Source organism: Armigeres subalbatus, chromosome 2, assembly GCF_024139115.2.
Source record: "Armigeres subalbatus isolate Guangzhou_Male chromosome 2, GZ_Asu_2, whole genome shotgun sequence".
NCBI classification, from domain to species: Eukaryota; Metazoa; Arthropoda; class Insecta; order Diptera; family Culicidae; genus Armigeres; species Armigeres subalbatus.
Genome location: NC_085140.1, coordinates 250,260,498 through 250,277,622, shown reverse-complemented (window position 1 = coordinate 250,277,622; position 17,125 = coordinate 250,260,498). Strand labels below are relative to the sequence as shown.

Below are 17,125 nucleotides of genomic sequence, written 5' to 3'. Positions count from 1 at the left end.
GTGAATGTCCGGTCGCGATCCCATGTACTGTCATTGACGTCTATGAACCTGAAATGCCATTATGAGCCACGGTTGCAATAACTAGCAAACCGTTCATTATCGACCTCTTTACAGGCCAGGTAGTGGGGATTGGATACTCTATATAGCAATTGAATTTACCCCTCAGATCCTCCTTGAGAGTTCCTCCATTATTCCCCGCAGGAATATCTCCAAAAATTGCTTCAGGAATTTCTCATGAATCTCCACAAAAAAAATGGAAATGCCAGCATGCCAATTCCCTCAAAAATTCATCCGAAGATTTCCCTATTTACCCAGAATTTTCTCCAGAACTTCACCCAAAAGTTTCTCCTGAAATTCTTCTATATATTTTCTTAGAAAATCAGGATAAATTTCTCGTGACGTTCCTACAAGTGTTTCATGGAAAAATGCTTCAGGATTTCCTTCGAAGTTCGTTCAGGAATTGCTCTGACAGATCGACCAGGAATTGATTCAGAAGTATCTCCAGCAATTCCTCCGCAAGTATCTCTAGAATTTTTTTCTAGATATCTCGGAAAGTTCCTCCAAGAAATGCTCGGGAAATTCCTCCAAGAGTTGCCTGGGAAGTTCTATCATGAATTCATTAGAAGATTCTTCAGAAATTCCTCGGAAAGCTTTTCCAAGATTTTTTTCGTACAGGAGGAATTACTCACCAAAATCTTCCAGGAATTCTTCGAGACGTTCTTCTAGGAAAGTTCCTTCGGGAATTCCTTGAGAATCTCCTACAGCAGCGGTTCTTAACCTTTTTTGAGAAGTATCCCTTCGAACTTTTGTATTAATTGAGGTACCCACTATGTTTTGCTGTTAATGAGTATAAGCGTAACTCATAATGAATAATGAACCTAAAACTAACGTGTTCCTCCAAGAATTCCTGCAATAATTCCTCCAAGAAATCTTCCGTTAGTTTAGCCAGGAATTACTCCGCAGATCCTCCAGGAGTTCCTCCGAAAGTTCCTCCATGAGTTCCTTAGGAAGTTCCTCTATGAGTACTTCCGGCAATTCCTCCGGAAGTTCCTCTAGGAATTCCTCCGGAAGTTCCTCTAGGAATTCCTCCGGAAGTTCCTCTAGGAATTCCTCCGGAAGTTCCTCTAGGAATTCCTCCGGAAGTTCCTCTAGGAATTCCTCCGGAAGCTCCTCTAGGAATTCCTCCGGAAGTTCCTCTAGGAATTCCTTCGGAAGTTCCTCCAGGAATTCTTCCGGAAGTTTCTCCAAGACTGGAGGAACTTCCGGAGGAATTCCTGGAGGAACTTCTGGAGGAATTCCTAGAGGAACTTCAGTAGGAATTCTTGGAGGAACTGCCGGCGGAATTTCTGGAGGAACTGCCGGAGGAATTCCTGGAGGAACTGCCCTAGGAATTCCTGGAGGAACTGCCGGAGGAATTCCTTGAGGAACTTCCGGAGGAATTCTTGGAGGAACTAAAAAACCAAAACCCGGAAGTTGCTCCAGGGATTCCTTCGTAATTTTTTCATAGAATTTCTTCGTTATTTTCTCCAGGAATTTCTCCGGAAGTGCTCCAGGTACTCCTCCGGGAGTTGCTCCTGGATTTCCTCCTTAAATTGCTCCAGGAGTTCCTGGAGCAAATCAGAAGTTATTCCAGGAAGAACTTCTCGAGGTTTTCCGGGTGGAACTTACGGAAGAATTTGTGAATGAACTTCCGGAAGAAATCCTGGATTACCTTCCGGAGGAATTCCTAGTGGAACTTCCGAAGGAATTCTTGAAGGAACTTCCGGAGGAATTCCAAGAGAAACTTCCGGAAGAACACCTGGAGAAACATCCGGAGGAATTCCTACAGGAACTTCCGGAAGAATTACTGGAGGAATTTCCGGAGGAATTTCTGGAGGAACTCTTGGAGCATTGTCCGGAGGAATTCCTGGAGGAACACCCAGAGGAATTCATGAAGGAACTTCCACAAGAATTCCTGGAGGAACTTCCAGGGGAGTTCCTGAAGGAACTTCCAGAGGAATTCTTGAAGGAACTTCCAGGGGAATTCTTGGAGGATTTTCCAGAGGAATTTCTGGGGGAATTTCCAGAGGAATTCCTGCAGGAGCTTCCAGAGAAATTCCTGAATGAACTTCCAGAGGAATTCCTGGAAGAATTTCCAGAAAAAGTTTTGGAGGAACCTCTAGAGGGATTCCTGAAGGAACTTCCAGAGGAATTTGTGGAGAAACTTCTAAGGAATCCCTAGAAGAACTTCCAGAGGAATTCCTGGACGGAATTTCAGAGGAATTTCTGAAGCAACTTCCAGGGGAATTTCCTGAAAAACTTCCAGAGGAACTTCCCCAGGCCCTTCCGAGGAACTTCCCCAGGAACTTCCAGAGGAACTTCCCAAGGAACTTCTCGAGGAGTTTCTGAACAAACTTCTGGTGGAATGCCTAGAGAAATTTCCGGAGAAATTCTTGGAGGAACGTCAAGAGGAATCCTTCTAGGATCTCCCGGAGGAACTTCTGAAGAAGCTTCCGGAAGAACTTCTGGAGGAACTTGCGGAGGAATTCCTGGAGAAACTTCCGGTAGAATTTCATATGAATCTCATGGAGGAATTCCTTGAGAAACTTCAGGAGGAATTCGTGGAGTAACTTCCGGATAAATTCCTGGAAGAACTTCCGGAAGAAATCCTGGAGCAACTTTCTGAGGAATTTTTGGAGAAGCTTCCGGAGGTATTTCTGGATGAGCTACCGGAGGAATTTCGTGAGGAATTTCAGGAGGAACTTCGGGAGGAATTTCTAGAGGAACATCCAGAGAAATTCATGAGAAAACTATCACAATAATTCCTGGAGGAACTTCCAGAAAAATTGCTGAAGGAACTTCTAGAGGAATTCCTGAAGGAACTTCCAGAGGAATTCTTTAAAGAACTTCCAGAGGAATTCCTGAAGGAATTTCCAGTAGAATTCCTGGGGGAATTTCCAGAGGAATTTTCAGAGGAATTATTTGGGGAATTTCCAGAGAAATTCTTGAAGAAACTTCCAGAGGAATTCTTGAAGAAACTTCCAGAGAAATTCCTGGAAGAATTTTCAGAAAAAGTTTTTAAGGAGCTTCTGAAGGAATTCCTGAATAAACTTCTGGAGGAATTCCTGGAGGAACTTCCGGAGGATTTTTTGGAAGAACTTCCAGAGGAATTCTTCGAGGAGCTTCTGGAGGAGCTTCCGGAAGAACTTCCGGAGGAACTTGCGAAGAATTCCTGGAGAAACCTCCGTAGCAATTCCTGGAGAATCTTCGGGAAGAATTTCATAAGAAACTCCTGGAGGAATTCCTTGAGGAATTTCAGGAGGAATTCGTGGAGGAACTTCCGGATGAATTCCTGGAAGAACTTCCGGAAGAATTCCTGGAGGAATTCCTGGATGAACTTCCGACGGAATTTCTGGAGGAACTTCGGAAGGAATTTCTGGAGGAACTTCGGAAGGAATTTCTGAAGGAACTTCGGGAGGAATTTCTGGAGGAACTTCGGGAGGAATTTCCGGAAGAATTCTTGGAGCAACTTCCGGAGAAGTTCCTGGATTCTTGCGAAAGAATTCATGTAGGAACTTCCATAAGGATATCTGGAGGAACTTCCAGAGGAATTCCTGAAGGAACTTCCAGAGGAATTCCTAAAGAGACTTCCAGATGAATTCTTGATGGAACTTCCAGAGGAATTCCTGGGGGAATTTTCAGAGGAATTCCTGGATGAGCTTCCGGAGGAGTTCCTGGAGGAATTTCAAGAGGAACTTAGGGAGGCATTTCTGGAACAACTTTCAAGGCAAGGCATTTGTGGAGAAAATTTTTCAAGGAACTTCCAGAAGAATTCCTTGGGGGACTTCAAAAGAAATTTCTGGAATAACTTCCAGAAGAGTTTCCCGAGAAACTTCCAGACGAACTTCTCCATGAACTTCCAGAGGAACTTCTGGAGGAATTTCTGGAGGAATTTCTGAATAAACTTCTGGAGGAACTTCCGGAGGAATTTCCGAAGGAACTTCCAAAGGAATTCTTGGAGGAACGTCCAGAGGAATTCTTCGAGGAACTTCCGAAGACACTTCTGGAGGGCTTCCGGAAGAACTTCCGGAGGAACTTCTGGAGGAACTTGCAGAGGAATTCCTAGAGAAACCTCCGTAACAATTCGTGGAGAAACTAGCGGAAGAATTTCATAAGAAACTCCTGGAGGAATTTCAGGAGGAATTCGTGGAGGAACTTCCGGATGAATTCCTGGAAGAACTTCTGGAAGAATTCCTGGAGGAACTTTCGGAGGAATTCATGAAGAAACTGTCACAAGAATTCCTGGAGGAACTTCTAGAGAAATTCCTGAAGGAACTTCCAGAGGAATTTTTCAAGGAACTTCCAGAGGAATTCCTGGAGGGACTTCCAAAGAAATTTCTGGAGTAACTTCTAGAAGAGTCTCCCGAGAAACTTCCAGACGAACTTCCCCAGGAACTTCCAGAGGAACTTCTGGAGGAATGCCTGACTAAACTTCTGAATGAACTCCTGGAGAAACTTTCGGAGGAACTTCCGGAGGAATTTCCGGAGGAATTCGTGGAGGAACGTCCAGAGGAATTCTTCGAGGAACTTCCGGAGGAACTTCTGGAGGGGTTCCGGAAGAACTTCCGGAGGAACTTGCAGAGGAATTCCTAGAGAAACCTCCGTAGCATTTCCTGGAGAAACTTCCGGAAGAATTTCATAAGAAACTCCTGGAGGAATTTCAGGAGGAGTTCGTGGAGGAACTTCCGGATGAATTCCTGGAAGAACTTCTGGAAGAATTCCTGGAGGAACTTTCGGAGGAATTCATGAAGAAACTGTCACAAAACTTCCAGGAGAAACTTCTAGAGAAATTCCTGAAGGAACTTCCAGAGGAATTTTTCAAGGAACTTCCAGAGGAATTCCTGGAGGGACTTCCAAAGAAATTTCTGGAGTAACTTCTAGAAGAGTTTCCCGAGAAACTTCCAGACGAACTTCCCCAGGAACGTTCAGAGGAACTTCTGGAGGAATGCCTGAATAAACTTCTGAAGGAATTCCTGGAGGAACTTTCGGAGGAACTTCCGGAGGAATTTCCGGAGGAGTTCTTGGAGGAACGTCCAGAGGAATTCTTCGAGGAACTTCCGTGGAAATTCTGGAGGGCTTCCCGAAGAACTTCCGGGGGAACTTGCAGAGGAATCCCTAGAGAAACCTCCGTAGCAATTCCTGGGGAAACTTCCGGAAGAATTTCATAGAAACTCCTGGAGGAACTTCAGGAGGAATTCGTGGAGGAACTTCCGGATGAATTCCTGGAAGAACTTCCGGAAGAATTCCTGGAGGAACTTTCGGAGGAATTCCTGGATGAACTTCCGGAGGAATTCCTGGAGGAACTTCGGAAGGAATTTCTGGAGGAACTTCGGGAAAAATTTCTGGAGGAATTTCCGAATGTATTCTTGGAGCAACTTCCGGAGGAATTCCTGGTGGAACTTCCAGAAGAATTCCTGGAGGAACTTCCAGAGGAATTCCTGAAGGAACTTCCAGATAAATTCCTGAAGGGACTTCCAGATCAATTCTCGAAGGAACTTCCAGCGGAATTCCTGGAGGAACTTCCAGAGGAATTCCTGGAGGAACTTCCAGAGGAATTCCTGGGGGAATTTCCAGAGAAATTCCTGGATGAGCTTCCGGAGGTGTTTCTGAAGGAATTTCTGGAGGAATTTCAGAAGGAACTTCGGGAGGATTTTCTGGAGGAACTTCCGCTTCTGAGCAGCTTCCGAAAAAATTCCTGGAGGAACATCCATAGGAATTCATAAAAAAAAACTATTACAAGAATTCCTGGAGAAATTTCTGGAGGAACTTCTAGAGGAATTCTCTAAGGAACCTCCAGAGGAATTCTCTGAGGAACTTCCAGAGGAATTCCTGGGGGAACTTCCAGAGAAATTCCTGGAGGAGCTTCCAGAGAAATTCCTGAAGGAACTTCCAGGGCAATTCGTGAAGAAACTTCCAGAGGAATTCTTGGAAGAGCTTTAAAAGAAATTCAGGATAATTTCTGAACCATGAAATCAGTTCACGCCACTGAAGATCATTAACGGCGTGACGGCTGAAAATGATCTATCACCCCGCCTCCGATAAAATTTCAATCGGCACACAGGTCAATTCTTTGAAAATTCCTTCAGGAATTCTCCTAGAAATTCGTAAAGAAATTTCTCTGGAAATTCATCCGGTTTTGCCTCCAGACATTTTTTCAAGCACATTTCTATGAGAACTTCGGATTTTGTTTAAGAATTCGCACTCAAAGTTCAAAAATTCTCTCAGAATATCCTGCCAGAAGTCCTTTGAAAATTTCTCAAGGTATTTCCTCCAAAATTTCTCCAAAAATTCACATAGAAAATCTTCTGGATTTATTTTTGGGAAATGTCTGAAGGAATTTTCCGGAGCATCTGTAAAAAAAAATGTCCCTGGACTTTTTGCAGAAATTCTCCCATTTCTTCTTCCCAGAACTTCTCCAAAAATTCGTTCAGGAATGTCCTCATCACCTTCAGGAATTTCTACTCAAGTTATTTAAAGAATCACTCTGCAAATACCCTCGGATAATTTTCCACAAATTATTGCGAACATAATTTTTGAAATTCTCCAAAAATTTCTCAAGTTTTTCTCCAGAAACTATTCCAGCAAATTGCTTTTTCATGAGAAATGCACGATGGAATTTTTGTTTGATAATCTAAAGGAGTTGCTGAAAGATTTCATGAAGCAATTCCTAGAGATGATATCTTGCAGACATGTTCCACATCGTAGCGCTGCAGGAGGTGCATACCATCAACCAGAGCTGTGAAAAAACGCACTAGCTTTTATAGCGATGGATGATATGCAGAGAGCACTGTTGATGATAAAAAGCAAAGATCAAATGCTAGCTCGGCAGCTGCTTCAGGTACGTTTTCATAATCATTTTGGGATATTCGAACGCTCAGTCTGATTTGATTGACTGATGGATACTTCTGCGCCCATCGGCTGCTGGCAAACAAGAACGGCCTTCCAATAGCATGGCCACTCGCAGCACCTTTTTCCAGCGTTTTCTTATTTATTGCTGCGCACCCGGAAAGACAGTATACCTACAATAAATAGCAATATGAAAAAAAATATCAAAAGCAATATGAAAAAAAAACTGGAAAACAAACGTCACTTTACTTGTGGAATAATGCATCAGTGCATTATTCCGCAAGAGAAGATGTCAGTCTGTGTTTTTTTGACTGCCACGCGCCTGCTATTGCAGAATTATTCATTTTCCTTGTCAGCTCCGTACTGTGCAAGGAATTTTATCAGCGGAATCATTCCTTGACCACTACTTGCCCTATCTATTTACACAGTACTTAAGAAGTCCATACCACCCTTAAATAAGAAAATACTTTTATTTTATTGTCGTTTTTTATAACAATGGGATCGAAAGTTATGGCCAAAATACTTTTTTTTACGGAATAATCGCGTAAAAAAGCGTCACTTATTTTTGGGGCACTTATCCCCAACCGATTTGCTCGCAACAAATTGCATTCGTCGCAGACTGCTATCCCATTGTTTCCTATTGAAAATTGGCCAAATCGGACTATGAGATCGGATGTTATGGCCAAAATACTTTTTTTCGGAATAATCACTCATTTTTCGGGCATTTATCTTCAATTGACCGATTTGCTCGCAAAATAAAAAATACAATCAATAATCACGGTGTCTTTGCCCGAAGAGGCTTATTTTCAAAAAATCAGTATCTCTAAAACACCCACTACTTGAAAATTGGCACCAGAAATGATGGATGTTTCGTTTTTGACAGTTTCATAACAATAAAAATCATAGTTTACTTGATCATTTTTAGAAAAATAGTTTGACTTTTCGTCACAAGTTGGAGCTAGGATCAACAGAAATTGTTCGCCCGTTACATACAAGGGAAATTAAAGGGTGGAATATCTTGTACTTTAAAATCTTTGGTAGCATACTGCGCTTACTTTCCGGGCTTCATCCGTGTTTGAGGACAGGTGTCTCTCCGATGACCAACTGCTTGACACAGGAAGCAGGTTTCCTTAAGTCCGCCGTAAAAAAATCTTCCCTCGATTCCGGCTAGATCTTTCGATACAGAAATACTTTTTTCCACCTCCATATCCGCAGATGTCCTAATCCCAATTCCAAGGGAAATTTTTCCGATTTGTACACTGTGTCCATCATCAATAAATCAGAGTCCAGCTGCTTAAAAAAAACTGGCAATTTCAGCTCAAGATGGCCGTGGACTGCCTACTGGAAAACGGAACTGCATGGTATTGACGAAAACTTTATCACCCATTTCGTTGATCTATTGCTTACTCTATGACAGAAAAGCAAATCATGTTTATCGTCCTTCGTCTTTCTTTTGTTTAATGGAAAATGATACCGAAGACTGAAAACATGTAGTTGAGGAAATAAATAGTTATGAAAATATACAAAAAAAAAATCTACTGCATGGCAATGGGAATTGAACCCAAACTAGTTTCGTGACTGTATATAGCAAGTTCTGTACTTAAGGACAGTTTGGATGACCCAGGATATCCCAAAACCATCTGACCATGTCTTTTGATCTTTAGGAATATGTTATGGACATGGTTGAATACATATGACGAAAAAAGCTCGTATTGTAACTGTAGATCGCAAGCTCCGGACTCAAGGACAGTTTGGATGATTTAGTACATCCCGAAAAAAATATTTTTCAACTTGTTTTGTCAGTTCTCCATTATAAATCCCAAAAACAAATGGAATATATTAAAGTTACTGCTTAATATTAATTTGGGCCTGAAAGGGTTAACCAGCACTGGCTTTCAATTAACTATTTTGTAAAACACAGTGTATCATTACACATATGTTTGAGTCTGCCTTTGTCATATTTACCCTAGTTTAGAGTAAATATACTTTCCTGTTGTAAGCTCAATTAAATATCGAAATAGTGACCATCTCGAGCAAAAATTTTGACTTGATGGCGTCCATGAATTGCTCTTTGACACAATTTTAATAAAGCCCTAATGTTGAAGTCTTTTCCTACCACTCCAATCCAGCGCTACTGCTCCAAAATTCAAATTCCAAGTGCATTTTTTTGTTCACATAAGTCAGTGTACCCGAATTTTCCAAACTGTTCCTTGAATTCTCAAGTAAGACATCCGTAATCCTGCCCCAGCCCGACAAGTGAAAATCTTGCTGGCAACTTCTCGGCCATAGCTTAGGCCACCTTCATCCCTCACCGGCCGGGCAGGAATCCGGCCAGGAAAAAGTACGAAAATCACTGTGGAGGGATTTTCCCAGCAGTGCAAAAGAAGCAAGTTAGCAAGTCTAGTGGCAAGCAGGATTATTCTAACAGCTCTAACACATAAATCATGCCGCCGCACTCCGTATTGGCTGCGCTGCTGGCTGCTACCTACCTGCAGTCAGACGATGCCTCCTTCCGAGGGCTCACGTAGTGAGCAGGTCCCTTCGCAATCGGCTCGGGTCCAAACCGGTCGCCCCGACTCGTGTGCTATCAGGTAGAACCGGAACAACGCCTTTTCCTCCCCGGGAAGGCTGGAAATTTAGAGGAGCTTTGTGTTTTGCACTTTTTGCCAGCAGTTGTCGTGAGAAATGAGCGAGGAAGTTATATATTTTCCGGAAACATTCCACCGACGCTGGCGGTAGGTTTCGAGCGGCGGCTGGCTGTGAGTCCCCCGCAGTGCCACCTCTCAGGAAAGGGAAAAGTGTAATTACAACACTTTGAAAGTGTTTTCTTCGAGAGGGAGATTTGTGGTTGCGTTTTGCGTTCGAGACTGCCGGGTGATAACTCACGCCCGGTAAACTTCTTCGGAGGTTAAGCCAGATCGTTGCGTTGCTTTAGGAAAGCGTGTTTTCTGTTTGAGCTTAAAATCGATTCTTGGCACAGAGGTGTGATGTTTGCCGAAGAGTTGAAATGTGACAAGTCATGCCCGTTTGGAAAGGCATCGGCCGTCATCGTTCTGGTTCGTCGCTCCATAATGGAAACGAGTCATAAATATTGAGGTGCAAAGTGCTAAGTGCTTCAAACTGTCGGCTGGCTGCCTTGGCCGAGGCAACCTGGCCTGGATGCCAGTGAGAGCATTGAAGGAAGGAAGCTTTTAAGCCTTAATTAATACTTTTAAGCTATCTCGTCTCGTCGAACCGAGCATATGGATGAGCATGCGAATGAACGATGGACGTTGTTTATGGGGGGTACTTCTGTTGTCTGCGATGTGTGCGTCTTTATGTGGGAGAGACAGCAAGCTCTTTGCTTTTCAATTATTCTCGTAAATAATGGTTTCATAAGGAGTAATGGTGTAACGTTATTAAGAATGTTGAAACATGGTTACTGTATTGATGCTGTATCTTCATGGGGAGATGACCTGATTGATTGAAGTAGAATTCATTGCTCAGGATGTTATTTCACTAATGCCGTTTGCCTGTGAGCTGTCGGACACTCTTTGATGTGCATACAACGAATATTTTCGTCTAATTGAAACAGAATACTCCGAATCATAAATTTGCAACATTGCATAAAGCTAAACGTGGCATTAAATGGACAGCCTCCCGATTCAACAATTCAGTTGACCACAACTTCCAATTTTGAAAGCCTATAGCAAAACTCTAGACAAAAACTACGACTCAGCTTTGACCGAAACAAATGAAACCTCATTAGTCATTGGCCCGCCGCATTAATACCAAATGAAGGGTCCGCCCAACGGCAACGCCGTCGTTAGCGCGCTGGCTGGTTCTACGCATTGGAGCGCCCAAATTAGATGAAGCTTTCGGTAGGAGTATCCTTAACGCAATTCTGTCGTCGTCATTGCCACCATCGCCATCATGGTCTCGTGATGTGTACCTTGCTCATTTTCAACGTAACACATTGCTGTCCTCGACCGCCACTGACTGACTGCTCAGCCCAGAGAGAGGTGCCATTCCCGGAATGACACTTTCCCGAGGCTCAATGTTTGTCACCGTTGTACAACCAGCCTCGATGAACTTTCCAGCAGCACAGGTGCGACGACGACGGATGAGGGCCCCAAAATCGGAGTGTAGTACGATAACGAAAAGAAAGAAAGGTGTGAGATTCACGCCTCGAGACCGGTCACAAAAGGAGCGCAAATATTGACATGGATGGTGGTTCCCCCGGTTCGCGACGTTTATCTTCTCCGGTGGGACTCCGGTTAGCCGCTCGAGGGAGACTCAGCCCGGTTCGGTCGGCGACTGCAGCATCCAGGAAACGACATACGGACGGATGATGAATAAACAATCAAACTGTAGACAGTTACAATTTGTTTATGCGTAAAGTACGGCACTGTTTACATTCGGGGAACTGCACTACTGACCGGACCAGAACCACACGAATGCATACATTTTCCGAGAAATCAGAGACTCTTCTTGTGCGCTCGTTCTCCACATATGGTGCGCAACGGTGGACGTTTTCGGTTGGTGCACCGAACGTGCACGTGCATTCTTGTTGGATGCGGTCAGCAGCGTTGGTCGACGCGGAACCCAACGAGCTCGACATATTTCCACACAGTGCATCCGAAAACACATCTGGATCGGAGTGATTACCATTTCGAACGAAAGCAGCGATGGAGAAAGCCGACAGCTGCGGACTATTTTTCCGGTTTTTCCTATTGTAAATGCAGCCACAGCAGTTTCAGTATTTTTAGGAGTATTTACAATTTCGTACAATGCCCTGTGCCTGATTCGGTCCCGGTACGAGGCGGTGGCCAGCGTGTAGTTTTCTCGGATCTTTACGGTTGGCAGGGACCAGGGAGAGCAGACATTACTTACCCGACCGACGACGTCGGCAAAACACGGGATATGTTTTTTACCCAGCCTCGTGTACACCATTTAGACAATGTAAACAAATACACAAGAAATGGAAGGTACGCGAAAAAAGAATGCTCCCGTTTGGTTGAATAGTGCACGATGAAAAGTCGACACAAAGTCAATAAAGGAAAATATAAATTACTCTTCCAAAATAAACACAAAATAGCTTCGGGTTGGAATGGGAAAGAACGGTGGAACCAAACAAGCAAACTGCATTCCGGGCTGCGAACACGTACGGGCAAAGCAAAGCAATGAACTAATGAAGTGGAAAGTGCGTCCGTTGAAAACAATTGTTTTGTTTTGGATTGCGGAATTTCCTAACAAATCGATATTAAATGCGGGAAATGCGGAAGCAGACAGGATTTTTTTATTCATTTATGTGCACAATTGGGCTAAACTACCACTGCAGGGAGACACGACAGGTATTTCCGTCCATCGTCGTAGGGGCTAAAACCAACGAAAGCAACGTCCATTTGCTAGAACTCCACTTTAGCACAACGTTTCTTCTGAGCTTACGATTTAGTGCGGATAAGTTTGACAAAAAGTGTCGCTTTTGCTTTTATTGGTTTGCGAGACTATGACGACAAGACGAAAATGCCTGCCTCGACCCTAATTGTCACATATTTAAATTGATTGTATGTCAATTTGGGACGTTCTGCTTGCGGTGGCAGCAAATGAGATACGTAATTTGTATAAATTAGATGTGCTCTAAAAAAATGTTATTTTCCTATCACAACACATTTTCAAATTTTCCGTTAGAATCAAGAATGGAGTACCAAAGACAAAATCTATATAAAGTTCCGTAAAAAAAAATACAAGGCAAATATTATGGAATTTTCTTGGTGATCAGCAAGATCTTCCCATGCAAGTACTAGAGAAAATTTAGGAAAATCACCCCAATAATTCACCTATCTGCGTTTGTGCTATTCTCGTGCATTAGATTTTATGGTGGTTCAAAAAATGCTCCACAACGCTTATCTGGCTCTGTTTCATGTTCTGAGTGTCCTCCGAAAATTTGAGCTTCCACTCAACGAGAACCACGTCTTGATTCTATTATTAGTAATCGAATTCGTGTTACACGAATAGCATTATTTTCACCACCAGTCAAACTTTTGTTGCTTCGCTTTTCAGGCGGGTGTACAGTTCTGAAACATTTGCAAATATTCGGCCAACAATGCCCATGTCATCCACGAAACAAATAAATTGACTGGATCTGTTCAAAATCGCACCCTGGCTCTCCGCATGACACCTTATAACGCAATAGTGAAACACATGCAAGAAAGTCCATTACCTTGTCATAGTCTCTGACGGGATTCAAACGAACAGTAGTGTTTGCCTCGTAAGCTTCCCGGGCAAACTGTTCGCGTCTATGATTTTCCATAGCTCTACGTGGGCTATACTATCACATGCCACCTTGAAATCGACAAACAAATGGTGCTTTGGAAGCTGATATTCACGGCATTTTTGAAAGATTTGTCGTACAGCAAAGATGTAGTCTGTCGTCGGATGGCCGTCAACGAAGCCGGCTTGATAACTTTCCGCGAACTCATTCACTATTGGTGACAAACGGCGCAGATGATCTGGGATAACACTTTGTAAGCAACATTTAGGACAGAAATCACTCGTAAGTATACGCACTCCAGCCCAGATTTCAAAGATTTCCCAGATTCTGACTATCAGCTTGAGCGGATATGTGGCTAGCTTTTCCAGGCACCATCTTGATGACACCATCCTTATTAGCTGCTTTATTGTTCTTGGGCTGTTGGATGTCATCCTTAACTTCTCTCAGGGTTAATTGCCATCGTCCCCTGAACTAATGTTTTCGTCTCCTCTGCTGCCTTGACCTTTCATACCTGTGCTCTCAGCGCCATTTAGGTGCTTTCCTCGAAGTGCTGTTTCACCTTTAAACCCTTTCAGACCAAATGTTTCTATGTGGTATTACCCAGTAAATTTGATATATTCCGTTTGTTTTCGTGATTAATAATGGAGAAATTACAGTTTTTTTTTCGACACTCCAGGCTTGGATATGTATTCAACCATATCCACAACATATTCGTGAAGATCAAAAGACATGGTAAGATGGTTTTGGGATATCCCGGGTTATCCAAACCGTCCTTGACTTGTGATCTACAGCCCCGACACGCGTTTTTTTTTGTCATTCCAAGCTTGGATATGTGTTCAACTATGTTCATATCATATTTATAAAGATCAAGATACACGGTAAGATGGTTTTGAGACATCCTGGGCCATCCAAACCGCCCTTGAGTTCAGAACTTGCGATGTATATCCATGACACTAGCTTTTTTGTCATTTAAAGCTTGGATATGTATTCAACCATATATATATATAAAACATATATCAGGAGAACAAGCGACATGGTTAGATGATTTTAGGATATACTGGGTCATCCAAACCGTCCTTAAGTCCAGACTTTGTGATCTACAGCCACAGCAGTAGATTTCCTAGGTAACCGTAAACATTAAAAAAGCCGTAAGTGCGACTATAAAACTGTCACAGTGCACACATGCTTTATACTGGCTCTATAATAGCTTTATAATGCCGAAAAGGTGAAATGTAGTGCTAATGGTTATTTGAGTTTTCCGTCACTCAAAGTTCAAATATATTCACATACATACAACAACTTTGAGAGAATAGTTCCTAGTAACAGTAGATTTGTAGTCCCGAATAAAAGTATAGTTTTGATGCGACAGAATATCCAAAACTATCTTAGGGACTGTCTATATACCATGTGGGCAGGTTTTGACCAGTTTTCGAAACTCTCCTCCCAGCATAGACAATTGCTCAAATAAGTTTTCAAACTTGTGTATGAACCGTGGACACTCGCCATACTCTCTCTCACCTATATTGTCCACGTGGCACCTTACGATGTCTGTTGATTTCTAGGAGATGCAATGGATAAAGATGAAAACGTATCAGGAATGTGTATACTGAAAAAACATATCGAAGATTGGTATACTGAAAAACGCTTCTAAGCAGATAAAGATCTAAAGTGCCTTCCTTCTTGCTACTTGCTTCTTCTTTCTTCCCCTTTATCTTGCTTCTTCCTGTCTCGTTATTTCTTCTTCCTTATTCATTTCTCCTATTTCTTCTTTTTCTCTTAATTCTTTTCCTTCTTTATTCTTCTTCCTTCCTTCCTTCCTTCCTCTTTCTTCTTTATTTATCTTTCTTTTTATTCTTTTAATTCATTTTTGTAACCTTTTTCTTCTTCCTTATTTCCTCTTCCTTCCTTCTTAATTTATGCCTCTCTCGTACAACAAAGTTGTACTGAAAGGCTGTATGATTGCCCCAAAAAAAGAACTTTTGATAGAAGGCTCGGAGACCCATAGTGTCATAAACCGATCGACCCAGCTCGACGAACTGATATGATGTCTGTATGTGTGTATGTATGTTTGTATGTGTACAAATTTTGTAGACACACTTTTTGAAACTTAGCATTATCTCGCATCAAGTTGCATTCGAATGGGGATTGCGGCCCCATTGTTTGCTATTGAAAATTGGCTCGACCGGACAAAGCATTTTGGAATTATTCTAAAATCATTGTGGCCTGCCCCTTGGAAAAAAAATCAAACCCGTTTTTTTTTTTAAATGAATTTCTATCAATGCAAAAACAAGCAAAATGATCGTAAAAATATGATCTTTTCCCCTAAAGGCCTTTTTTGACCTCTCTAATGTGCACGGTTAAACGACTGTTGTCTTCCTTTTACTTCCACTAATTTGCAAATTATTATTCACTCTCCAATGTGATTTTGTCAATATATGTTATATGCACTTTCATCACTGCTAGGTGGATTAATCTGATTTTTCTTCTAAAATACACCTTTCTCACTTTTCGATTCTCAATTCTCACTGCCTCCTCACTCACTCCTCACATTTCACTTCTCATTTCTTACCTCTCACTTCTTCCTACCTCCTCTCTCCCTTCTCACATTTTTCTTTCTTTCTTTCTTTCTCATTTCTTTCTTTTCACTTATTTCTCACTTCTCACTCTTCTCTTTACTTTTCTCACTTCTCACCACTCAACTTCCTCCTCGCTTACTTCTCATTTCTCACTTTTCACTTTTTGATTCTCACTTTTCGTTTCTCACTTCACACGACTCGCTACTTACTTTCAAGTTCTCAATTCCAACTACTCACTTCTCACTAATCTCTCCTCAATTTTCACTTATCACTTCCTCCTCACTCACTTTTCACGTTTCATTTCTCATTTCTCACTTCTTACTTTTAGATTCTCACTTTTCGCTTCTCACCTATTCTATCATACTTCTCGCTACTTAGTTTTTAGTTCTGACTTTTTTCTTCTCACTTCTCACTCCTCTCTTCTCATTTCTCACTTCTTATTTCTCACTTGTCACTTCCTCCTCGTATACTTCTCACATTTCACATCTTATTTCTCACTTTTCAATTTTCGATTCTCACTTTTCGCTTCCTTACTTCAAACTTCTCGCTGTTCACTTCTTAATTCCCTTTTCTTACTTCTCACACACATACACACTAGATCTGTTCAAATTTCAAAAAGTTTTTTAAAATCGACCGGTCAACTGGTATTTACAATTCTTATGCTAAGATGGACTTCTGGTGAAAATTTCAGCTCAATTGGTTGAAATTTAGGTGTGCTTCAAATTGATTTAGTGTTTTTGGCATGATTTTGCCCCTAAAAAAATCGTAACTCTGAGTGGGATGAACGAAATCCATTGCAACAACAACTAAATGAAAGCCATACCCAAGATGAATACACCACTAGGTGTTCCAATCTGCCAAATTCACGATTCAGCCATCTTGGATTTTAGTATGGGAGAGCCAGCCGGTTTGTTGTCGTTTTGCACTGAAAATGAATTTTTCACCCCCGCCTTCTTCTCTTCCACAAACTAAGCACATTGCAACACCTAGCTGTGTATTCATCTTGGCCATACCTATCCTCGAAAACTTTGTAGAACATTGTGTTATAATCGGAACAGATCTTCTACGTGTTTCAACAGATTTCGTCCTTCGAGATACTCAAAAATCAACATTTTTCATTGATAAAAGGCCTATGAAATCTACATCCAGATATTTTTTTGGATTGAATTTGTCGGGGAGTTGCAGCTACACATTCATTTCAGTATAGCACGGTATTAAATCTTGAGCGGGTATCAAACAAAAATTGTAGAAAATTGAGGAGTGGATTCACATTTTAATTTGCTTAATTGATTGCCTCATTACAAAGACTTGCACGCTGGCAAGCATTTCCATCGAACAAGTACCATTGCTTTTCAATGATCGTCATCAAATAGTTTTGGTTGGGACCTGAAATGTTGTGACAAAGTAATCA

At 42.0% G+C, this 17,125-nt stretch overlaps 1 protein-coding gene across 2 annotated transcripts in view; it reads left to right on the top strand.

Annotated features, from left to right (window-relative positions):
• Positions 1-17,125, top strand: part of LOC134212064 (hemicentin-1-like) — a 707,443-nt gene that overhangs the window by 341,978 nt on the left and 348,340 nt on the right. The window lies entirely within an intron of this gene.